Raw genomic sequence first — 27719 nt, forward strand, 5'->3', positions numbered from 1 at the left:
ACCAGCAATGTATGAGTGTACCTTTTTCCCCACATCTTCACCAATATTTATTGTTGCTTGTATTCTTGATAATTGTCATTCTGATTGGAGTGAGAAGAAATCTTAGTTTGATTTGCATTTCTCTAATTGCTAGAGATGTTGAACATTTTTTCATGTATTTGGTGATGGATTGTATATCTTCTTCTGTGAAGTGTCTGTTCAGTTCCTTGGCCCATTTAATTTGACTGGGTTATTTGTTTTTTGGTGTTAAGTGTGTCTTGAATGTGGAAAAACAAGTCAATACATGGCAAAGTCATAGTATTCTAATAAAATATTCTGAGCAATGAAATTAATTAAAATATATTATCTAAATTAATTACATAGACTTTTAAGTAGGATGATGCACGTTATGTGAACTGTCCAAATGGTTTTATTTTTTACAAACTTTTTATGTCTTTTCAAGAAGAAAATCTTTTAAATTGTCTGCAGTATGTCATCTCTAGGAAATGTGGCTTTAAAACTGCAAAGACCTACAGTAAATTTATGAGACTCTCTAGTTTCTTACACTAGTTATATCCACCAAAATCTCTGATTTCAGTACATGTTCTAATGCCACCAACTTGCCATGACATTGACATACCTTTTATTAATCAGTTTGTGGAATAAATCTCATTTGGTTAAAACAATAATTATTGGTTTGGGAGTCTGAGGCAGGAGGAATGCAAGTTCAAATGCAGCCTCAGCAACTTAGGGAGGACTTAAGCAACTTAGCAAGACCCTGTCTCAAAATAAAAAATAAAAATGACTGGGGATGTGGTTCAGTGGGTAAGCACCCCTGAGTTCAATACCTAGTACAAACAAAACAAAACAAACAAAAAGAAACCGATAATTACTTCCATAATTAGTCTATCCCACTCTTAAGTTCTATTAATTTTCAGGATATATACAATCGGAAAAACAAAAACGAAAACAAACAAACAAAAAAAAACACCTACCATTTGTTGTAAAAGAACTAGTGCCCGAATTATATTCTGATAAGTGTGGTTCTCCAATGAGAAATATTTGCTTTTTCTAATTATCACAAACAATCGTGAAGGATCAGATTAATATGGGTATAGATAGTTGCTCATGATGTATCACATAGTGATGACCAAGACTCAATACAGAAATAACCCCAAATGATCTCATTTCTATATTTTTATATTGCTGATTAACCATACACACTGCCATTTCAAGTAGTCATGCATTTTATTTTTTTTAATCATTACTATGAATCCCCAAAGTAAACCCTTTCTATATAATAGTCCTATTCATCTCTGCATGTTCAGATCATGAGTAATATGGGGTTTATAGTGTTAGAGACAGTTTTATGGAGAGTTTTATAATATATGTGGAAGTCTTTACATAAGCTGTCAGTCATCCAGAAGAATTCCATCAACACACCTACATCAAAAAGGCACCCACGAATGACAAGTCAAAGAAAGAAAGAATTGGGAGCAGACCCACTCTGTTTTTGCAGCAAATCTTCCTACTTTTGTATACATTTATTTTCACAAATTAAGAAATCTCAAGGAGAATAAATGAGATGTGAAATTTCTCAGAAACCATTAGCATCTTGCAGTGAATTATTTACCTAGGGCATATCTTAGAGATTACTTTTTAAAATAATAAAGAATATTTTAAAAAGGAAATTCAGGTTTAGTAAATTTCCTATATCAGTAGGCTTCCGATTACAATATATTTAATGTAAACTTGACTTTATTTTATTTCAACAAAATATGAAAATATTTTTATCATATGCTATCATTCACTTGAGAACATTTACCACAGAAAAGGTATAAAACAACAAAGTAGACAAAATGAGTTAGCCAACTGACATGGGTCAGTTGTTACTGACACTCCAGGCTGGTACATGGTTTCATGGATTCTGTGATTTGGGCAGCAGAAGCGGAGGTTATATGTAAACCTACCAGCCTTGTCTGATATAACTGTTGCTGCTAATGTCAAACTTCCCACAGTAAAGACCAACCGTAGGCCCTCACTTTAGCCTCTCAAAGAAATACCAATGCCATTTGACAATGTGCTAATTATAATGTGTCTTTTTACATACTGAAGGGGACAGGAAGTAACTCAGACAAAATTAATACACATTCTAGGTATGGAGTTGAATTTCCTTCCCACAGTTCCACAGTCCTGACAGCACCACAATTTGAAAACAAGGAGTATATTTACTCCTCTGGCAAAAGCTGCTACGTAACATTACTACAGACTGAAGTAATTATTTTTAAAAAAGGAGATATGGTGCTGCATGTATGATTATGAGATTTACTTCTCCTACCACGTACTGTACTTATGAGAAGCTGTCATTCCAATAGGACAGTTGAAGCACCTTTGGAAGACATTGTGGTAGGGCCAGCTTCAAGGAGATCCTTGAGAACAGCAGTTACCATTCTCAATGGGAATGTCCTCTAGTAGACAGAACTCATACGGGGGAGAGGCTCTGCTTACTATCACTCTTTATGATGCACTGGGAAAGTTTGCTTTCCGTCTTTGCATTCTAGGCTAAGAAGTTGTAAAGTTTTTGGTTCTCAGAGGAGGATTTCTTCCACTAGCCAATAGAGAAAGAATCAAACTTTAAGCTATACTTCAATCCAGATATCTGGGCATTGTGTCAAGGGACCAGCAGGAAAGAAAAGAAGACATCATCCTGGCAGATTAATGGCTGAGCAGGAAGAGGAAGTACAGCTGCCGTTACACAGCAGGATGGGGGGCATATGCTTGGCATATAGCATATCTTGGCAGTGTCATGTTGGTGTTGTGTCGGCTCTCAAACCTGCTCTGCAGGGCCAGTTGTACATATTTCTTCTCTTGTCTTCATTCATTTACAATATGTTGATAACTTTAAATCAGTCTCAAATGGAGTATCTCTTACACAGAGAGAAAGGTCAGAAAAAACTTCAACGTATGTATTTTCTTTTGTTTCTGAAGGGCTGCTTTTTGCACATTTACTAACACAACCCCCCTCCAGGTCCACTTCTGGGGCATCCCTTAGTACTCTCATTTTAGATTTTATCTCCATGCAACCATAATTTAGAGTTTAAATTACAGCATGAGAAGGGGTTGGTGACTATGGGCTCAGACACTATAGAGAAAAGAGTCTGGGTCACTGCATCAAGTAAGCTACTCACATGAGCCGAGGTGGTAGCCTGGGGTCAGGTGAATTTAGAACTGATGTGATAGAACAGAGATAATTAGTATCAGCTGTGGTCCTCTGACCAGCTACACAATGAGGGCTGTAGTTTTTCTCAGTAATATTATTTTTTTTTTCTGTTTCTCTAAAAAAACAGATGAACTAAAATGCAAGGAAATGCTTTCCTCAAAATATTAAACTTATATTATACAAATAGATTCCAGTGGTACTAAGTGACTGTAGCAAATGTCATTGTATTGTACCTGGATCCCCCAGCAGATCCAAGGCACTCATTACCTAGCTGCTAAGATTATTGGCTAATGGAAGCATATGATGACTAATTCCTCTCCTGGGAATTTTCTTTGGTCTAAAATACATCTTCTTTCCAGTCTAAAATAAACCTATTTCTATGTGTACAGAGACAGCTCATGCCAGATAACATAAAGGCCAATTGACTTGCCTTAATTCAAGGAAATTCTTAATTGTCTTTATAAAATCAGTTGAGAATATTGTTATGCTTGAGTCAAGGTTCGAATCCTGTGCAAACTTGATTGCTTTTCTTTCTCATAGATCTTGTTTCTGAGAGCTTTCCCAACAATCTTTGTGCACATCAATCTCAATCACATGTTCTGAAACATCAAATTTATAGTAACTTTTATGAATGCTTATATAAGCTTATTTCTGCATACTTCCATAAAGTTTGGGAGTTAGAAAATGAAATATAGAATTGATTTTCCTTAGAAAAACTAGTATTATCTAAACACAATTTTGACTAATAATAATTCACATTTCTCAATGACTTTAAACAAATGTGGTATAACCCCAATGATCCCTGTGGGTGATAGCCTGCCGAATGTCATCCTGACTCAAGAATTTCTTTACTCCTATATTTAGCAAATTATTGAAAATCTAATCACTTGAGTCTAGTGAAGTTTTAGTGAATTTTGCACTAAAATATTGTCCGTTTGCTCTGAATGAATCTTTCTTTGCTAGGTGCTTGGCAAGGACTCCAAAGCAGAGCATAACTAACTTGTGAATGATGTTATACATCTAGTGAATGAAAGTATTACTCTGTGTACATGTGTTTTATATGACTCCCTTAAATTAAAAGACTAAATTCACTGGGAAAAAAAAAATCTATCACATATTGATAATATGAGAAAGAAACTATCTCTTCCTCACTTTATTGACACTTATCATAGGGCATAAAATTTATCTGTGTAAACATCATACTGACTTGTTCATTTTGCCACACTTGATTTTTTCCTAGAAAACTGTTAATCAGCCTTCTGTTACTATAGCATATACCTGAGATAAATCAACATAAAAAGAGAAACAATTTATTTTGTCTTGAGGTTTGGAGATTTTAGTCCCCGATAAAAATCATCTCCATTGCTTCGGGCTTATGGAGACGCAGGGAAAGTGTGGTGGATCAAAACCACTTGCCTTACGTCTGAATAGTAAAGGGAAGAAGAGGAAAGGTCTGGAGTCTCACAGTTCCCTTCAAGGGTGCATCCCCAAAGAACTGAAAAGTTCTTCACTGAATTCCTCAAAAAGCAACTGGTACATATTAATACTACTACTACTAAAAGGATACTGTACAGTTTATTACCATACAGAAAAAACACATCTTTTGAAATGTAGTATATTTTATATCAAATTCTAAATTTGCATTGTCAGTCTGCCTATATCTTCATTCTAAAACTTATTATTGGACAATATTGTATTGGCTGCACAGAACCCAAGAGTGAAGAGAAATTATCAGTTTATTGGAGGAACTTATTGGACAATAGACTTTGTAATGTACAGAGCAAAACAGTGTTAGCTGCTATTATTTACTAAGCATATAGTTGGTCCTTCATCACTTATAGATAGTTCATGTCATGGTAATTTAATCAGTACAAACAACATTTAGTTATAGTTGGAGTAACTATGGTTTAGAGAGGTTAATAAACTCTTCCAAATCATAGAGCTAAATTTTGAAACCAATTCTTACAATATAACCAAGTGTGAATTGCTTTACTAGCTTACTTATGATTAAATAAGAAACAATATCATTATAACATAATATACTAGTAAAGAAACATAAGAGGCAAGATGCACATTTTAATTCAATTTTTATCATTATCATTAGGTAAACCTAATGCATTTTAAAATATCAGAATCAAATATCATCATATATAGGGATAATAATTTCAATTGTCAATATTCAATGAGTCTTCACAATACCTAATGTTATTAGATTTATTCAAAGATTCAAGTACTTGTTATTGACAGGGTGAAAGAAAACTAGAAACGATTTCAGATCTAGACATACTGTGATAAGTACTAATATATATATATAATAGTAAAAAAAGATAGATCATTTTTCTTAGTTATTCCAGTACAATAAAACATAATAAATTCAATAATGTAGCTACTCACAAAGTGAAGATATAGGAAGATTGATGCCAGTTAACAAATAGCTTTGAAGAAGATGTTGTATTGGGGGAAGGAGCAACAGAAAAGAGTCTGAGAGAAGAGATTTGTTTTTCAAGTTAAATCCTTTTTTTATTTGCTTTGTAAAAAAATTCGTAACAACTTATTCATAAATTAACTCATTAAATACTTAGGTGAACACTTGGTATTCACATGTTGTTACATTACCTATTGCCATTGTTCATTTTTTCACACATATTAATTGCACAAATGAATTAATTTTACTGTAACATTTCCATATATGCAAATACCATGCATTGATCATGTCCACCCTGTCTTCTACCTCTCTAGATCTAGTTTAGACATAGATAAATAATCACAAAGACGAGATGTTCAGAAAACACAACTTAAGGCACTGAATGCTTGACTGTAAAGGGTGCCAAGGGTTGTGGGCACTAAGTACAAGATGCATTATGGGAAGTCAAAAAAGGCTCTTTCCAGCATTTTTGGTGAGCAGCATTTCTAAACCTGGTGTTTCCTGCTCCTTCGTCTTGTTGATTTGACCTACCCCACACACCTTTGATCATCTACATTGCAGGCAGCATCTCCCAGCGAAGACTGTCTTGGAGTCCCAGATTGTGCCAGGCGCTAGTCCTCTTGGCTCTGCATCTTCCTGAGCCCTATTCCTTCATATCTGTAACCATATTACATTGAAAACATAAATTTTCAGTTATTTTTACTTTATGGACAAAGTGGCTTCTTCTGTGGCCTCTCAAAATCTGGCTGCCTGGCTTACATTAGTCTTTTTCCAATATAATTATTGGTGAAATTAATTCCCCTCAACTTTAGCCTGTATTTAAATGCCAAACTTTTGTCTTCAACTCTTCAAATGATAACATCTTATTGATACAATTCTACTTCCAATTGAATTAATACACATGGGGTTTTCACATTCTTTTCTAGGAATTCTCAACTACTGCTTCCCTTCTTTGGAATCTCCTCTTCCAAAAACATCTGACAAAGTCCTTGTCTCTTTGTAGACTTTATTCAGATCTTATCTATAAAGGATATATCTATAAGAAACCCATACTGATCCTCCAATAGCAAATATTTTTTTTTCCTATTTCCTCATTGTTATTCCCCTCCTCATTTCAATTTATTACCTCATTTCTTATCTGACAAGCGTAAAAGCAGTTTACTTTTGTTTTAAAGCTTTAAGGTACTGAAAAGACAAGAAGTTACAAATTTAAAGAATTTGGAATGAGTCCTAGCTCTGCTGTTGGTTAATTTATGACCTTAGCAGAGTCACATAATTTTTATGAAATGGATTCCTCTTATGTTGAAAGTATACAAATACTCAAATATATTATTTTGTGTTACATATAATAAGCTTTTATGTTAAGCTATGTTATACATACATGACATGGCAATAACTAGAATTTGAAGAAGGTTTCTTATTGATTCTCCTTTATAAGTGTGGGAATTAAAACCAATATTCAATAGAGAAAAAAAAGATATAAAATGAAAATACGTGAAAATTTTTCTTCTGCTATAGAAAAATCTGTTACACCATCTAGTCACTCCTTATCCCAGAAGAATGTCTGATGTATTTGTTAGAATATTGTAGCACAATTCAGTATGTATAGTCTATAAATTTTAAACTGTAAGCATAAAAAGTGTATCACAACAAAGGATTTATTAGTAAAATGATATTTTTTACCAGTTCTTGAGGGAGAGACTATGCTTGTTAGAATTCCAGAGTAAGATTACCATTGACGATGCCTTCTAATGCTACATAATAACTTTATAGAAAGGGACCTGAAACTATCTAGCCCAGTCTAGGATGATCTCCTTGCTTTCCATCCCCCACTTCCACTTTCCATGGTTCAGTCAAAGGTACTTTTAAGATTGCATATAATTTTCTTCCCCTCTTTTTAAATATATATTCATAACACATAAAACACATAACTATACAAATTAATTGGAAATCAACCAAAGTCAGATTTTTTTAGTCAGTAATTTACTAGTGATTTTTCATTATTCCTATATCTGCTAGATGTGGCATGTCAGTATTGCAATTATTATTCCTTTTTGATGACTAGTTATAGGTTTTGGTTAATCTGCAAGTTCACATGAAAAATAAAGTGTCCTGCTCTTGAAAGTAAATATCTTTGACAGTATTCAAAATTCTAATTTTTTAAAAAATGTGGTTCAGTATCATAACTTTCATATCCTATAATTAAATACTATAAAGCATGAAAGTCAATAAACTATTTCAAATCAATATTTATACATTTATTTATTTATTCATTTATTTATTTTTGCACCAGGGATTGAATCCAGGAGCTCTTTATCACTGAGTCACATCCTCACCCCTTTATTTTTTTATTTTGAGACAAGATCTTGCTAAGTTGCTTAGGACTTTGCTAAGTTGCTGAGGCTGACTTTGAACTTGCCATCTTCCTATCTCAGCCACCTGAGCTGCTAGGATTATAGGCCTGACCTATACATTTTTATAAAACACCTAAATATGTGCATGCACATATGTTCATTTTGATAATATGATACTTAATTTAAAAATTGGAGGAAATCCCTTTCTGAGTTAGTATAAATCCTGAATTATAGATTTTTTTAAATAAAGTTTTCACCTAATACTATTAAATAGATATTGTACATCTTGGAAAGAACCCCCACTTAGTGGAATCCCTTGGGAGATTATTTTACTGCTTAGCTAAGAATTATTTTAGATTAGCATTTCAATTATTTGACAGCAAATGGGGACTTCATAAGTGTGATAAGAGCTCAAAACACGTATTATCTTAAGTAGTTTGAAATAGTCTTTCACTTTATATGTACTATTAATTTGATTAACAAACTCTTTCCTCATAGAGCTCATAGAGATAAATGTCAGTCTAAAATGAGGCTGAAGTACTTCTGAATTCGACAAATGTGATCTAATGAGAATTTACTGTCATTTTTTTTGCAAGGCACATGGAAATTCCAGGATCCTGGGTGTTCAACTATTCTCAGATGTCATAGGGAAAATACGGCGTTATTTTCAAGTACCTATCTGCATTATATCACCTTAATATTTTTAAGTGCATGTATACTACAATACGGGATTTATTCTGCATTATATCACTTTAATAATTTAAGTGTATGTATACTACAATAAGGGATTTATTCTGCATTATATCACCTTAATATTTTTAAGTGTGTGTACAATACAATAAGGGATTTATACGCATTGCTACATAGAATGGCATTCCTACAGTTCAAATGTTAGGAACAAAAACGAAAAACATTCACTTACTAAAAATTTACACAGCAGGAAACTCTCATGCTCACTTTGTAATATAAGCAAAGGCAAAACCCCTGTACTCAAATGAAACTGTGGAAGTTCAAATATATTCACTAGAGTTTTAAATTATGATTGCTATTTTCGATATAACTCAGCTAAATAGTGGTATCATGAGAAAAGATTAACATGCCGCTAAAAATAAGATGTATTTATCAATTCCTAGTTGTTGACTGGTATTCCCAATCCTCTAAATATAGGTGGGGATGTTGCGCTTAGCAAAGAATGTTTGGATTGGTCGGATCTCAGGCAGATTCATGTACCAGATTAGGAGATTCTTCTATCACAATATTTGCCCAAACATCCTCATCAACTAATTTGTACACAGGCAAGTAATGAGTCTCTAAAAGACTTATTCACTCTCCAGAACTAATATAGTCAGTGGGAGAAGTAATATTAGCAGAAGTCACAGGTCTTCTGGTCTCCAGAGGTTGATTAGTGTGCTTATCTATCCACCATTTTACGTAACCAGATATTTTTTTTTTCCTCTTTTGACTCATCTATGTTCTTGGTCAGTTTCAGACTGGGAGAAATATGTACCACCCAGGGTAGTCCCATGGTGCTAGTTACCTCTGTGCCAAAACATGCATCTAAAACCCACTTCCTTGTATTGTTATGGAACAGACAAGGATGGCAGGAACATGAGGTTAAGAAAATATTCTATAAAATGGGCCTACTGTGCTGACCTCCACATCCTTTCTTTTACTAGAAGCATTTACTTGAAGCCCTACCTGGCCTCAGTGGACAGAATGTGTCAATTTCTCAGCAAACTATCTGTTCACTGCAGGAGAAAGATAGGCCCAAATTAATGGTGATAAGAGGAACCCAGTTACTTGGAAGGAGGAGGATTTTGTGACCAGATCCTGAAACTCTGGGAGATAGGAATAATTCCTCCTAAACATAAAATTTGTTAAGAATGCATGGTTAAGAATCCAGTTAGAACTGGTTAGCATGGGTCAAGGTGGCCTGGAGTTGCCATGCTGTGAGAATTTGAAAGTTTAATGTCACTCTGCTGTCCATCAAAATTTGAGAGGTGGACCTGGGTGGGGTTCTCTGGAAAACTCTCTGAGATCCCCAATAAAACTGGAGTGAAGGAGAGGCACTGTTCCTCTCCTCTCTGAGAGGACCGGTTCTCTCCCTTGGGAGGTCGCTTTTCCTTTTCCTATCCCTTCAGTAAGCTTATTTCTGTATTCTGAGGGACATGTCTGAAATCTTTCTGACTTGATCACAAGAATCAGGGTTTGAAGAGGGTATCTTCACACTGCCTCAGTTTCTTGGAAGGCCCAGCTCTGTAAGAGTATTACCAAGGTCCTTCTTTGATAATAAAACCTAATGACTTATTTCTTAAATAGTATTTGAACTTGAACATGATAATATCTTCTATTGTTAGTTTTATTTCTCATTGTTTTACACACCATTGGGTTTTGTATGATTATTGAATTTTGAGTGGTATCATTGGATTCACATTTTATCTGAATCAGTACACTAATGTTCTCTGTTAAAAACCAGATGACTTTGTAATCTTTCTCATTCAGAAGAGGCTGCTGTTGTGATTAACCTATACACCTGCCACTGTTCCGTAGGATGTGGCTTTTTCATATTAAATTATGAAAATCTTTAAACTGTGTGGTCAAAAAAATTGAGAGAATTACCTCTGAACTTATAATTAAGAAAGTGACAGTTGACTTGAGCATCTTTTCAGGAGAAGGGCTCATAGGTGATGCTCTGTGATTCACTCATTTTAGAAGATATGTTACAGATTAAGTGTGATTACGCAGTTTTTAAAACCATAAATTCCCTTATTAAAAGTAAAGAACTTGTTTTTTTTTTTTAAATAAGACGCTCTTTAAGTTTCAAGTAATGCTAGCTGTGTTGTCACTGACTACTTGTGACAACTTGTAATGTAACCATTTCTAAATAAATATAATTTTTATTTAAAGCTGAATTAGATCCAATAAATCAGAATATTTTATAAACTTGTGGAAGTTTTCCATGACATCCAGGTGTTTGTATAGGTATCACAAAGTTGCATATTTGACATATTTGAAACAATGCCATGATATTATATAATTGGCCAAGCTCTTGGTACTGTTTTACATGGTCAGCAGTTGAGGTCATTGCTGCATGGAAAGAAAAGAGGCAATGAAAGCATTTTATTCTTTTAATATGATGATTCCAGAGTAACTATTTAATTTTGGATCCTCAGTCTAGGTCAACTTTTGTGCACTTGAGACCTGGTCTAAAGATAGTTCATGTCGACTCCATCATAATAACTCTGTATCTGTTATTCTTACATGTCTATGATTTAAGGAGCATGATGATAAAGGCTAATAATGGACCAAGTGAAGGAAAAATAATCTAAAACTGCAAATTACCACCCATTATGGTTTGGATATGAGGTGTTTCTCAAAGGCTCCTGTCTTAATGCTAGAATATTCAGAGTTGAAATTATTAGATTATGAGAGGTGTAAACTTTATCAGTCTATCCAAGTTTGAATCCAGTAACTGGGTGTTAACTGTAGGCAGGCAGGCTATGACTGGAGTAGGTATGTCATTTCAGGACATGCCCTAAGGGTTCAACTTTCCTGTAGTTCTTTCCCCTTTCTCTGAATACTGGCCACCATGAGTAGAGCAGTACCCCTCCACTATACCATTTTTTCCAGTTATTCTGCCTCACTTTGGGGCCCAGAACAATGTATTTGACTGTCAAGGACCGGACCTGTAGAACTATAAGCCAAAATGAATTTTTCTGCTCTAAATTACTCTTGTCTAGTATTATCATAACAGTAACAAGAAGTTGACTAGCACAGAAATTGGCACTAAGATATGAGGTCATTGCTATAACTAAACTGACCTTGTGGTTTGGAAACCTTTGGAATTGATTTGTGGGAGGAGCTTAGAAGAGTCTGGAGATGCAGGCTAAAGAATTCTTAGAATGATATAATCAGAGCTTAATGGGTAATTCTTGTGGGGACTTGGAAGACTAAAATACCCAGAGGAATGTGGAATGTAAAGAATTTGATCCTTAAGTTTTAAAGGAGAACAAGGATTCTACTGGAAATTGGTCTAGAGGACATTCATGTTATATTCTGACAAATAACGTGATTATATTTTGCCTGTGTCTTGAGACTTTGTGTAAGTCTGAATTTAAAGGTGATGGGTTAATTAATCTTTCTGAAGAAATTTCAAAGCAGCACAGCATTAAGGAGGGGGCATGGATATTGCTGGAAACCTTTTAGCCAAGATTACTGTGAGATTGGATGCAAAAACCAAAGAGGAATTATTCAAAAAAACTTGCAGCTTGGCCACAAAATTACAAATAAAATTGAGGACAAATAGGTTGTGGCTTGTTGAAGATATTGCCACCCCTAAAGAGAAGTTAAGTACTTTGCCCAGAAACCATAGTAAAAATTCCATAAGGGCATGTCAGAAATTTCATCAAGACCATACCCATTGCAGCCTCAAGAGTATAGAAGTGAAAACAATGAAAACTCATTCATGATTAGGAGATCCTGGGGGCACTCTGTAAAGTGGTTTTCCAAAAATTAGTTTTACTATACTCAGCCACCTAGGCACTCAAAGTTCACTGTGGTCATGGTCTCAGGAGGTTCAGCTATTGTATATCTACTACTCAAGCTGACAGTAGATCGTGGTATGATCTACATAGTGCTGGTTCTCCAGGAATTCAAGGAGCTTGAGTTAGGTTCATTGAGAGTTCCACCAAGATTTTAAAGGAAGACCTGTGAGGCCAGACAAAGTGAAACAAGGTCTGAATCTCTTCTGCATGCTCTTCAGAGGGTAACGTGAATCTGTGAAGATAAAGTCAAAGCTGGAATGGAGAACCCAATAATTGAAATGCTAGTAGTATGGAATATCTGCCAAGGAAAGCTGCTGGCTGCTGAGAAAGCCATAATTAGAGAGAAGCCATGTAGTTAGCAACTGGGAAGGTCAAATTAGCAGGACTGCTCAATCCCTAAAACTCGCATCTTGCTGCAATGTACCCCAGATGCTGAATATGGAACTCCAGGGACCGTATGCCCACCTGAGTTTCATTCTTGTTTTAGTTCTATTCCTTCATTCTATGCTCCTTTTCCTCACCTCTGAATGGGAGTGTTCACTCTGTGCCATTCTATATTGGATATATGTAAGTTATTCTTGATTTTTATACAGTTTCACAACCAAGAGTTTGTTTTGATTCTCAAATAAGACTTGGTATTTGGACTGTGAGGCAACGTCAGAATGTTAAGACTACAGAGACTTTTCAAGATGGACTAAATGTATTTTAAATTGTGAGATGGTCTGAGCTTTTGGTGGCCAGGGTAGAATGTGGTCCAGATATTACATATCCCCCAAAAGGTCCTACACTACTGCAGGAATATTCAGAGGTGAAATGATTGGATTATGAGCAGTGTAACCTAATCCGTCCCTCCTAGTTTGGATGGACTAACTGGTTTGGTAACTGTAGGCACATAGGGAATGACTAAAGGAAGTATATCATTGAGGACATGCCCTGAAAGTGTCCCATCTTTTCCGTGGACTCTTCTACTATCTTGCTGTGTCCAGGTCACCATAGAGCTAGCAGTGCTCCTCCACACTTCCAATCTGCCATGATATTCTGTCTCACCTTGAACCCTGAGAAATGGAATCAGTTGAATAATACATACCACAGGAAGCAGTTTTCAAGGAAGAGCTTACTAATTTTAAGTAGTGTGATAAATTTTTTTAAGTTTATTTGTTTTCCTTAGGGTAGATGATAATAGTTCTGCTTTACAAATTATAGTACAAGTTCTAAATTTAACTAAAGGAATTTATTTTATGTACTTCAATTCTTTTAAACATAGAGACTTCTAATGTTTGAAGATTAAGATTCAGATTAACAGTAATTCTTATTTCCAGGCAATAAAAAAGGTTTAGAAATTTTAAGCAGTGCCTCCACCTACATATCCCTGCATCAGTTAACCAGATTATTATAAAAAGAGATGCTGGGCAGGAAAAAAAAAAAAAGAATTTAAGGAGAATTAACAGATAAGAGATTAACTTCCAGAAAAACATAAATCATAGAACAAACTATTTAGCACCTAACATGATTTCCAGAAACTTTTCTGGGATCTTGCTTTATCTTAACAAATGTCCAAGATGTAGACTGATCAGAGCTGAGGATACTCAAAACTGGGAGAATAGGGCCTCAGTCTAGGAATTAAAATAATCACTTGCCTGGATGAAAGCTGTCTTCTCTTCCCTGGCAAGCTTGATCTATCATAGTTTTTGTCATAGTGTATTAGCACCCAAGACTTTAGTGTGGGCTTAGAAGAAAAGCATGAAAACAAAATAAGACAAAAATTCTACTCTTTTGTTCTGCCACTTATCTACTAAGTTCCATGACTGAGCTATATGTTAAATCTGCCAATTTGTCTCCTTCATGCCCATCACCCTATTCTATATCATCATCAACTTTTGCAAAGACCATTGCAATAGAACTCTAATTGCATTCTCCACACCCACTTTTCTTCTTATCAGTTCTCTAAAAATAACTTGAGAAATATTTTTGAAGCTAAATGGGTTTGTTATGCTCCTTTTCTGCATATATTCAGCATTCCCTCTTGTACTTACAGAAATCTCAAAATGTATTTCCTTACATAATAAGCCCATTATTTCTGTAGCAGCATCTACCATGAATCCCATCCTGTTCCCCACCACAGCCAGGTCAGCTTGGCTTAGCATCAGTACTTTTGAGAATTTTTCTCTTCAGCATCAGGGTTTATCTTGCACTCTTCTCTCTGCCTGAAAGGCTCCATCACTTCAGGTGTCACCTGCTTAACTACTACTCACCATTCAGTTATCAACAGAAAGATAATTTCTTCAGAAACAATTCTAACCAAATCCAAATTAGTTCCATGTATCAGTTAGACCCCTTTATAAGGAGTATTCAATCAGATTGACCATAAGCAATAACTCCCAGAGCAGGCTGAGACAGTCAAAACACACTCCTGCTATAATCAGAAAAATGGGCAACCAGAGAGCTGTGCATTCCATGGGCTGTACTGACCACATCGCCTCAATTTTCACAAAGTAAGTGACTTGATGGGATTTTAGCAACAAAAACATATTTTATTTTATAGTCACATTTAATAGCAGAAATAAGCCCTGAAAATCTCACTTTTGTTTTGAACATGCCATTTAGGGTCTTCTAACCTGTAGAATTCTAGAATTCAAAATCCTGAATTCAGGAGGTTTTCTGTACTCTATGTAACAGCTAGCATAAAAGAAGAAGATTGAGATAGATGCTGAGTTCCAGTTGATATATCTATACAAAAATTCTCTTAAATTACTATAATACATATTAGATTTATTTTATTTGCCACTGTGTAAAAAGGCTGTTTCCTTCCTGGTTTCTTTTGTTGTGCTGTCTGCTCCATGACATTGTAAGCATCATGAGGATGTGAAGCAGTTGTGTTTACTACTACATTAGTACCTGACCTTCAGAGGTTCATGGTAAATTCTTGTTGAGGGAATCAATCATTTAATCAGTCTCATTTTTAAGTGAGTTCAACACTCAGCCTATTTATTAACTTGTCAAACAATGTTGAAACTTCTCAACCTACATGAGTTTGTCAGACAGTTAGGTTAATAAAAGACATAAGTAGAACACATCTACCACCATTCTTCCATATTATCCAGCATGGGTTATGTGTGTTATCATTCTTGTAAAAAAACCAAGATCACTTTCACAATGTCACTGCTCAAGTACTCCTTATCCTGAAGCACAGAGAGAGCTCAGGGTCATAGAGCAGAAATTATTCTGAGTTCTTACCTTCCACAGCCCAAGGATACATGTGAGTGAATAAATTCTCTGATTTATTGATTTCCCTGACATTTCTCGGACAATGGCAAGTTCAAATCAGTCAGTAGAAGTCAATCCCACCATAACTGACCATCTGAACTCTTTCTATGCTTAAGATCCTGCATCTCAATCTATTATTAGGTCCTTCTAAAGAATTGCCCACTGTGGCATATTTGTGAGGTGTTGGTGTGTAGGTGGTGGGCAATGGACAATTAGCCACTGGCAGCAGAAGCAGCAAGAACAGTATCTAGATGTATCCCACCCCTCACCCTCTTCTATAGAGGTGGTACCTGAGAGAGCATTAATTGCTCTCCGGGCCAAAGGCTCTTATACTAAGTTCATGCTGTTCTCCACAATACCTTCAAGGATATATCCTACCTTCTGGGATGCTCCATAGCATATATTTTCAGCTACTTGAGAGCTTCTAAATTGTCTATAGATATCTCCGGAGTAAACAACATTGTGCTTCAAGAAAAATTTACTACCAAAATGAAGGATGCTGAGGGGAAAGAAGAGAGCATTTTGTATTCTCAAACTATGGTTTCAAATGAAGACAGAAGATGAGAAAAATATTGATAGGATGTTTTTCCTCTTCTAGGGGTGGCAGACCAAAGATTGCTTAATTCTCCCTTCTACCAAGTGGAGCTTGATACCATATCTGTAAGCGTCCTGTTAATCATTCCTTTACCTGATTCATTTCCTGCTCCTTTTCACTCCCCAGATGGGCTGTTGTAGCTCCCTCTATTAACACTGGGACCCATACAGGAATGATTCCTCTTGATGAAAATCTCTGAAATTTCCTCCAGAAGGAAACTTCCCCCCACACAATGTTTGGTCCAGAAAAGTCCTTCAGGCCCTCCAAACCTCAGTGGTCATGAGGAAGGATGGGGCAAACAAAACTTTTTTTTTCAGGTGGGGGATACTGGAGATTGAACTCAGGGGCGCTTGGCCACTGAGCCACATCCCCAGGCCTTTAGCCTGAGAAATAAATGTCTGCCCAAGAACAAGATCTTGACTATAAGGCTAATTAGTTGGGATGGAGGAAGATGAGTTTTCTTGTTAGGGATAGCAAATATCTCCCCAGAATAGCTAGTGTCTTCTTCATTGAAAATTATGTTACACTTTCAAACTTTAAAAGACAAATTAAACAAAAGATACTCATGAATATGGTATTTAGGGACATTATTTGTGTCTATATTAAACCCTGAAATGGATTTAAAATACTGCTATCACCACTTATTTTCATGTAATTATTTTATGGATTGTCTGGAGTTACCATATTTATGTGCATTTTTAAAAAGGATATCTGAAGATTTTTTTGTTTTGTTTTCTATGCCTGGTCCATGGAATACCATTGACAGACTTGATCTATGTGAATTTTTCATTGTCTTACTTTACTGTGGTCCATGTCCTTGATCACTTTCCAAATAATTCTCCCAAATAATCTTCCAAAACATCTTTCTATAATGTTGGGTTCTGTTCACAATAGTTTTTCACCCATGGACCACAAAGAAGAAAGTCTCTCATTTCTGAAGTCCTATATCATCTATGCACACTTGCCTTGTTTCTAGCACAGTATGACTCTTTATTTACACCTGGGGTTTCAAGTCCATTATGGTCTTTATGAAAAATTTTATTAGTGTCTATCTTCTCAAGTTAACTGCTCACTAAATGAATCCCTATGCTATGGACATCATCTCTCCCTAAAAGACCTTGCTCTTGTATTTATGCCTTCTTTCCAGCATCATTAATCTTAATATTTCTCTAGTCCAGCTCCTCTATTGTTTTATATATTACTGCCCATGTTATTTTTTAAATACCATTTTTATCATGGCACTCCCTTTTCAAAACCTTTCAAAGACTGTTTCGTTCAAAAGCTTCTACTCTTTCAAGGCCTTCTCTAGTTTAATTTCACCATTAACTGTATCTGCAAAATTGACCCATAGTCTCCACTGTACTTAAGCCAGTATCTATAATGATTCACACACACCTGGGTTATTTACAACACAATCTGTGATGGGCAATCTGTACAGAGGTTGAAAAGTAGCTGTATGCAGTTTATTTCTGCTGCCCTAAATTCAGTTTTCCTCTGACAACTGAATTGTCATTTCCTTATTTCTTGAACAATCACATCTTAGATGTTTTTGAGTCTAACTTTAGATCAGTTTCCTTTATAAAGTTGTCTTTTTAATATTGAAGATTTAATTCATATTCTCTTTCATTTGAATATTTTATTAAACAAAGATATGCCAATTTTATATTAGTCAAGTTTATATAACAAAAAACATACAGACTGCTTCAAGTAGAGAAAGAGAAATGAATTAATAAAACAAAATGTATTTCTCTAAATTTTGAACTGTGAAAGGGGCAGACTTTTTATTGTTCAGTATTCCAGGAATTATGTACAGAAAAATATCACAAAACTAGAAGTCTAGAGAAACTAATTCTGCCACAATCAAGGGCAATCAGGAAGCCACTTACCCATTGATCACATGAACATTTCAGCTTTAAAATTAGAATGAGAAAGATCTTCCCAAATTATTAACTCAATATGATACCAGCCCACACAAAATTGAAGCCTGCATCCCAGTACCCAAGAACTTGGTTAATGGAACCAAAGAAAAAGCAAAAGTTTCCATGATACTGCTTTCAAAAATGGGATACTTATCTTAGTGTCAACTTCCAAAATATGTATGAATAAATCCATTGGAATGAGCTTTAATAGGTAAGGAAAGGGTAAGAGATGCTAAGAAATTGAATTTTTAGTGTTCTAATTATATCGTATTACAAAAGAAGTTTTGAATATTGGTCATAACTTTAATGTATTTGATACAAGTTTATTACATTGTATCATTTTGTCTTAACTATAGAAAATGATCATATATTTCCAAAAATATAATTACCTGATGAGTGGCTAATTGGAATGGCATCATATTGTGGAAGGAGAATAAAATACTAAATTAAAGATCTGAATTAAATTTATGCCTTAGTCCTCCAACAGCTTTTTGTTGTTTTTTATGTACTCATGGAGGTGGTCACTTAGCTTCTTTAGGTCACATTTAATTTGAGATGATTTTACTAGATAATACCATAGATATCCTCCAGAGATAATAGCCTATGATTCTGTGATTGATTGAACTATATCCTATTCAAGTAGACAACCCATCTGCTTGATGGGAGAAGATTGTGTTTGAGTAATAAATGCTCACTTATGTGTTTCATCTCAAAAGACAGGAGAGATTTGGGAGTTCTACAACATTGACATTTTTCTTTTTCTCTGAAGAGTGGTTGAATGGACATACTTTTATTCTTTTTAATGATAGGTACTGACTTGAAGTGTCTTTTCTAACTGCTGTTTCAATGACTTTAACAAGGTACAGGGAGCACTCACAGTGGAAAGTGTGTCCCTAAATCCAATTCTACATGACTTAGTGAGGGTCAATATCATTCTGACTTTTCCCCAATACAAAATAACACTCTTGACTTGCTTTCTCACAGTGTGCTCTCAGCCATTGATCCCTCACTTAGAATGATAGATCTTCCCTATCTTTTGCTATCACTGGCAGCCAGTGCTTAAACAGATGGGACTCCAATCACTCCCTGTGGATGGTCTCCCTAAATAACTACCTGTCGGCTGAGTGTAACTAGATTTGGAGACTGATGCCTATATTATTGCACAATAAGATAGTTTGGCTTGAGTCCTACCGTGATTCTAAGAATAACCTTGGCAATACAGAGAACCACATTTAAAGTGGCAGTTTCTAGTATGTATCAATTCTGATTTCATCTAGAAAGAGTAATTGGAATTTTTTTTTGGGGGGGAGGCAGTGTTATATCTTGTTTAATTCTATTACCAAATCCTCTAAGAAAGTAAACAAATTCTCTACCAAATATGATGATTTTTCCCTAAACTTATGAAAAATAACTAAATTTGTCAGCAAATGATGTTTAAGATAAAATTCTAATGCAACTATTACAAACATATTCACAAATTCCAATGGGGAGCCTTGTCAACTTTCTCATCATGTATATCTGTCAACTTATTGTTTGCAAATCTCTAATGTGTGAAAATATTGATCAAAGCTCTTACTAACTCCAATTCAGTTTTTGTATCTGGACTTATCAAATATTATTACAGAAACAAAAGAAATTTGTATAGTAGATAATTAAAGACAAAATTTTCAAGAATCTAGGGAAATGAATTTCCCATAGAAAATTAGCAAATATTGCAATTTGCAAAGAGAAAATATTGAATCCATGCTCTATTAGAATAGAGAATCTTATCATGACCACTTTTTAAGTCATTAAAACAAATTATTAAGTGCTATGTGAACTTCTCAGGAAAATCAGTGCACAGAAATGACTCACTAAAATCAAGTAATGGAATAATAGCTTGAATTCTTTCTTAATAGTATTTCAAGCCTAATATTTTAGATAAATGCAATTGATAGAAATATTTTTAAAACCTTCCAGTAAAGTATTTGGCACTTTGTCAGTTGTGTTGATTATAGTGGCCAGGAATAGTGAATCTGAGCTAAAAAGGACTAAGTAGGAAAAATACAAAAATATCACTCCTAGTAAGTTTATCAGCAGGCTGCTCTGTGTTTCTACTCATCCTCGATTATAATATTTTCAGATGCCATATATACATAGGACCATATCCATCCTGAGAAAGCTGGGATTTTCCTTGTATATCTCTTTTCTGAAAATAATAATAACAATTAATAATAATAAAAGCATGCTTTCTGTTTTTTGTTTTTGTCTTTTTTTCTTTTTTTCATATGTGTGTGTGTGGGTGTGTGGGGTGCTGGGGATGGTGCCAGGGCCTTACCCATACTAGGCAAGTATCTATCATTTACCTACCCCCAGTTCAGCACTTGTTATTGTAACTTCATTTCTCAAACCTCATTGATCAGAAAACGATCACATATTCACATACTGGGTCTAAAAGCTGACATAATATCAAGCATTTTACATTTCTAGTTTGTAAACTGGAAGAAAACATTGCTAGAGATGAAAAGGAAAGAGTGAAACAGAAGTAAGAGAATTAGTTTTATATTTTTAGTCTAAACAATTACCCAATGCTTAGTGATTTAAATGAATACGATTATACCACTTTACAGTTATGGAGATAATAAATTTGAGGTGGGTCTACCTGGGCTAAAATCAAGGCATCTACCTAGTATATTCCATTCTAGAGGCAGTAGGGAAAAATCTGTTCTCCTGACCTTTCCAGCTATACAGTCACTGGTTGTGAACTATTTTTAAAGTCAGCAAAGGCAGATCAAATATTTTTACATCATATCACTGTAACACTTAAACTCCTCTTTTTCCTACCTCTTCCATGTTAAAGGCTCTTGTGACTTCACTGGAATGACCTAGATAAAAATCACAATCTCCTATCCCAAGACTACGTGATTCCATACAGATATTTGCACATTCTATGAATTAGGGTAGAGACCTATTTAATAGGACAGTATTCTGTCTAAACCACTAAAAACCACTAATATTTTACATTAAAGTTTCATAATATTATGAGGGGGATTAAATTTGACCTATATTTATTGGGTGCTAAGTATGCATCAATTTATAATTGCTGATTACTTCATTATTATATATTTATTTATTATATATTTATTCATGTATTTATATAGGTGTTGTGGTGTGTGTGTTTATGTGTGTGTGTACCTGCGTTCATTTAATTTTATTTCAACTTTAATTTTTGAACATACCTAAATAATCTTTATCCTCTAATTGACATAACCTTCAGGATAAACCTGTCCCTAAAACTTCAGGGATTCTCTACTTATCGCTCTGAAATCTGAACATCTTCACAATAGTTCTGTTGTCCCAACTTCCAGAATTTGTAGATATTTCCACAAATATTGAACTCCATGCCTTAAATTGTTAATCTCACTTCATTGGGTCTAAATTTGGCTCTTACTTTGAATTAATTTTTGGGATATCTATGTTTCTAAGTCACTGGAATTTTTTGTTCTATGTTGCTGAAATTTCAAATCTGCCAATGAAGTTTTGTGTACCAGTTTCATATAACAAAATAGAAAAGGAGACACAGATATTTACTTACCACCTACACATGCATTCCTAGAACCTTGTGGAAGATGGAAGTGACAGACACATATCTATCTTGTATGTCAAATAATAGATCTAGTTCAAAAGCTCTTATGTAAAGAAAGTAAAAGTGATATTCATATATGACTAGAATTAATCTGGACCTTTTCTATTCCTATTGTGAATAATATTAAAACTTTGTTATGAGAATATTTAAATATTTTTTTCTACCATAAAAATTACTGAACTACAGGCTATCATTCCCAAAACTATTCTGAAAAAAATAGTATAATAATTCACTAAATTTTGATTTCTGAGTTGTATTTTCTTTAGATTTCTCGAATGTCTCTCACATTCAGTACTACTACCAAGGCGGTATAAATTTTAAGTCAAAATGTTCCTTTTTGGTCACTTAAGTAATTTGAACACAATTTATTGTATTCCAGGCATATGTTTTTAGTGTTTTTAATTACTATTTTGCTTCAATACATTATATTTATATTGTCTAAAATTATTTTCCATATGTTGCTTATTTTAAATGTAATTCACTACAATGATTGTAATTTTAGGAATAAATCTTAACTGTTTCCAATGGAAGTCTATGTTGCACATAAGAACTTCTTTATGTTACTTTGTTCATGTTCATGTTATAGTGATACCTACAATGTGAAAAGTTATTTCATCTCACTCCATTAAGAATGGCAAGTATCAAAAAATATAAGAAACAATAGGTTGGCAATGATGAGGGGGATAAGCTACCTCATATATTGCTGGTGGGACTACAAATTGGTGCAACCACTTTGGAAAGCATTTTGGAGATTCCTCAGAAACCTTGGAATGGAAAAACCACTTGCACCAGTTATCTCACTCCTCAGTTTATATCCAAAGGACTTAACATCAGCATACTACAGTGACACAGCCACATCAATGTTTATAGCAACTCAATTAACAATAGCTAAACTATGGAGCCAACTTAGGTGCCCTCCAACAGATGAATGAATAAAGAAAATGTGGTGTATATACACATGGTATATTATTCAGCTATAAAGAAGAATGAAATTTTGGCATTTGCTGGTAAATGGATGATGGCTGGAGAATATCATACTAAGTGAAATAAGTCAAACCTAAAAAACCAAAGGCTGAATATTTCTTCCAATAAGCATATGCTGATTTATAATAAGGGGGGTGTGATTAGGGAAGAATAGAAATACTTACATATAGGGAAATGAAGGAAAGGGAGGGGAAATGGGAATAGGTAAGTTAGTAAAATGAATTGGACATTATTACTATCCTATGTGCATATATGATTACATGACCAATGTAATTCTACATCATGTACAACCAGAAGAATGAGAAGTTATATTCTATATGTAATATGCCAAAATACATTCTACTGTCATGTATAACTAATTTAAAAAAATAAACAAAAACCAAAAAACAAAACAAGAAAAAGGAATAGCAACCTTATCATATATTTGTGAGTTTCAAATTTCAACTATACAGGGGCATTGTCTATTAAAGTTTAATGTAAAAATAATATAGAAATTAGTACTAATTTACTTGTATATGGGTTAAAGTTTATTGCTTTCTTACCTGAAATCTTATTCCCTTAATTCTTGTCACATGACATAATAAAATATGAGTTATTTTGTTCTTTTGACATAGCTAAGAAATAAAAAATAATAAAATAAAACTAAATTTCTTTTGTTGTGAAGAAATTTCACTTACAAAATGTGTAACTTCAAACCAAAAAAGGCTCTAATATTGCAAACATGGTGTCTAATCTACTCATATCTTTATTCTGAAGATTAAAAAACAAAACAACAACTTAATAACTTCATTATTATGTTCAGAGACTGGCATGAAATAGAAGCAAAAAAAGAACCAAAAAAAAAAAAAATCAAAAAATCAAAATGTGCCTAGGAATAGAGTAAAAGTGTAGAGCTTTATTATCTTTTTGTTTCTCGTTTTTATGATCACATTGTAGTATTATGATTTAAAAATGAGAAATTATAACCCATTATATATGATGTATCAAAGTGCAGTCTACTGTCATGTATAACTAATTAAAACATTTAAAATTTTTATTAAAAATAGCTTATCATAACCAAAAGAAGATTTTGTAAGCCTCATAGTAACCAAAAATCAAAAATCTGCAATACACAAACCTAAATTAATAAGCTAGGAGACAAAACACACTGTTAAAGAGTACACTAAAACAGACATTTAATATGAACATGAATGACTGCATGACTGATGTGATCCTATAATATGTACAATCAGAAAAATGAGAAATTACACTCCATTTATGCATGATCTATCAAAATGTATAAATGCATTCTACTGTCATGTACCACTAATTAGAACAAATAAAAATTGATAAAAAAGACTAAATCACTTACTTGGAAAAACTATAATAGAAAAAGAAAGAAACTATAACAAAACTAGAAAATTAGAAACCAAATTAGAAAATGGGCATAGTAGGACCTTATGAGTCATTAATTACCTTAAACATAAATGGCTTAATTACTCCAATAAAAAGACATAAAGTGACTGAATAGATAATAAGACTCATCTGTATGCTTTTACAAAAACCTTTTTTCAACTCTAATGACATGCATAGACAAAGTGAAGGGATGAATAAGATATATCATGTAAATGGAATCCAAATGAAGCAGGAGTAGTCACATTTATATCAGATAAAATAGACCTTAAATGAAAAGATTAAAAAAAAAAAAACAGTGCTCACTATATCATAATGAGTCACTTCAACAAGAGGAAACAGCAATTACAGATATGCATACACCCGATATTATAGTACCTAAATATGCAAAGCAAATATTAATTTATCTAAAGCAAGAGATAGATTCCAATACACTAATGTTAATGGACTTTATTACCATGCTTTTAGCAATGAACAGGTTGCTCAAACAGAAAATCAACAAAGAAACAGTAGTCAAATTACCTTCTAGACTAAATGCATGTAATAGACATCTACAAAACATTTAATTAACAACTACACATATCCATTCTTCTCATGGAATATTCTCCAGGATAGATATTATGGTGGGTCACAAGACAAGCCTCAGCCAATTTTTAATAATTGAGATCTTATTAAGTATCTTAGAAGTATAATATTGTGTAGCCTTTCTGACCTCTATTCAATATATTTTTTCTGATCACAATTAGAAATCAGTAACAAAATGAATTTTGAGAACTATCACATGCATGGAAATTAAGCAACTTACTCTAGAAAAACCAATAAATAGAGGATGAATATAAAAAGAATATTTTAAAGCATATATGAAACAATTGAATATTGGGATATGGCATGCAAAAAAAAATGGGACACAGCAAAAGAAGAACTAAGAGGAAGTTTTTAGCAATCAATACTTACATTTTTTAAAAAATCAATCATTTAAGAAACAAACAAAAAAAACTAAACAAAATTAGTAGAAGGAAGGAAGCGATAAAGATCACAGTAGAAATATATGAGTCTAACAAAACAATAAAAAGCTCCATTAAAAAAAAAGAGCTAGTTTTTCAACTGATAAACAATTGACAAATTCTTACTAAGATTAAGAAAAGGAGAAGAGTCAAATAAATAAAATAAGAGATAAGAACAGACTTTACAACAATACCACAGAAATATAAATCATTACATAGCATTGTAAAGAACTATGTTCCAATATATTCGAAAAACTATAAGAAATGAACAAATTCCTGAACACATACACCTTGCCAAGACTGAATAATGAAGAAAAACTTGAGCAGAAAAATAACAAGCATGAGAGTGTATCAGTAAAATAAATCATCCCATCAAAGGAAAACCCAGGTCTAGATGCCCTCACTACTGAGTTCTACTGAAATTTGAAGAATTACTACAAATTTTTCTAAAATTATTCCAAAAAATTGAAGAGGAAGAAACTCTCCCAAACACATTTTAGAATGCCAGCACTATCCAGATACCAAAATCAGACAAGTTTATAACAATAGGAACGAAATCTACAAATATGTTGAACATAGAGGCAAAAATCTTCAGCAAAATAATGAGAAACTGAATCAAAGAACACATTCATCATGGTCAATTGGGAGTTATCCAAGGGATGCAACAATAATTCAACACACAAAAATCAATAAATGTGATATACCATATGAACAGAATAAATGAGAGAAAATGTGATTATCTCAATCAATGCAGTAAGATATTTGATAAAATTCACCAACTTTCATGATAAAAACCTGCACAAGGTGCATATATCAACATAATAATGGTTATCTACGATTTTAAAATAAAAAAATTTTAATCTTTAAAAAAGAATTAACACTTAAAAGAAAATTTGCATTGTAAAATTAGCTACAAAATATGTTCACAGTAGGAAAAAATAATCAAATAGAAAATGAACCAAGGACTAGAATAGACATTTCCCCAAAGATGATATATAAATGGCTGATATACTAACAACATTAATGATTACATAGAAAAAAATCAAGAATACAATGAGATATTGCCTCACACATGTTAAAATGGTTACTATTAAAAACACAGAAAATAAAAATTTTGACAAAAATGAAAAACAAAAATTGATGAAAAGGATGTGGATAAATTGGAATCCTATTCAGTGTAGGTAAGATTAAACTGATACAAGCACTGTGGAAATTTTATAGAGGTTTATCAATAAATTAAAGATAAAACCATTGGAAATTCCAGGTGTGAATATTTTTCCAAAATAATTCTAATCAGGCTCTTGAAAAGAAATCTGCATAACCATTTTTATTACAGCATCATCCACAGTCACACAGTAGGTAAAAGGTGGAAGCAACCCTAATGTCAATCAATGGATAATAGATAAACATAACAGGGTACACACTCACAATGGAGTACTGCTCCCCCTTCAAAAGGAACAAGGTCCTGTCACATACCAGTACATGCATGAACATCCAGGACATTATGCTAAGTGAAATAAGTCAGTCACACACTCAGAAACATAAATACCATTAAATTCCACTTTTGTGAGGCATTCAAAGTGACCAAGTTCACAGGAACAAAAAAGTTGAATGGTTACCAGTGTTGAGAGAAGGGGTGAGAGGCATTTTTTGCATACTAGGTGTAAAGTTTTCATTTTACAAAAAGCTCTGGAGAAACTAAGCAGAGTGTGTAAGATGAACACTATTGCTATATGATTAAAAATGCTTAAGATAAAAAACTAATAAAAATATCTAAAAGAAAATAATAAGAAAGAAGAATATCCTTATGTATTTACTCTTTGAAAGAATTATAGCTAAAATTAATCTAAAAATGCTTTGCATTAGATAGACCATAATGTTCTTCAAAATGTTCTTTTATGTTCTTCAAAAAGAAAAAAAGGTGACAGAATCAAACACTATTTCTTCTATCGTTAACTTAGATATATGGTTATGACAACTTATTGAAAACTCAGTCCTCTTCTTTGAAAAAAATGAGGATTTTAATAGAATATTTGTCATCTGATTGAATTGCTTCTTAGGATTTGCAGATTTTAAATAGTAATCATGAATCAGGGAATGAGAAAAATGCTCTGCTTGCCTAATTTTATGATAAAACCATTTATAGAATTTATTTATTTTTACCTTTAAGAGTGAGGAATTTTGGAAAAGCACATTTTCTTTTGATAAGTTTGACCTACTGTCTTCAATTCTTCTAGTTTGACTATTTTCACGTTTCTTCATACAATGATTCTCTTTGAAGGATATATTTAAGTAATGAAGCACATTTTTCCAGGGGAAACTCACTCTACAGCACATTTATGAAAAGTAAACATGTAACTAAATGTCATATGCCATCTTCCAGAGGGTAATTCTACATCGACAACACCAAATTT

At 33.6% G+C, this 27719-nt stretch overlaps 1 long non-coding RNA gene across 1 annotated transcript in view; it reads left to right on the top strand.

Annotated features, from left to right (window-relative positions):
• LOC306670887 overlaps nucleotides 1–27719 on the top strand; it is a 108744-nt gene that overhangs the window by 23125 nt on the left and 57900 nt on the right. Inside the window, exon 2 of the long non-coding RNA XR_013766528.1 lies at nucleotides 16385–16446. This is a non-coding gene — a long non-coding RNA (uncharacterized lncRNA). The remainder of the gene's footprint in view (nucleotides 1–16384; nucleotides 16447–27719) is intronic.

The sequence above is a fragment of the Sciurus vulgaris genome (genome assembly GCF_902686455.1).
Source record: "Sciurus vulgaris genome assembly, chromosome: 10".
In the NCBI taxonomy this organism is placed as follows: domain Eukaryota; kingdom Metazoa; phylum Chordata; class Mammalia; order Rodentia; family Sciuridae; genus Sciurus; species Sciurus vulgaris.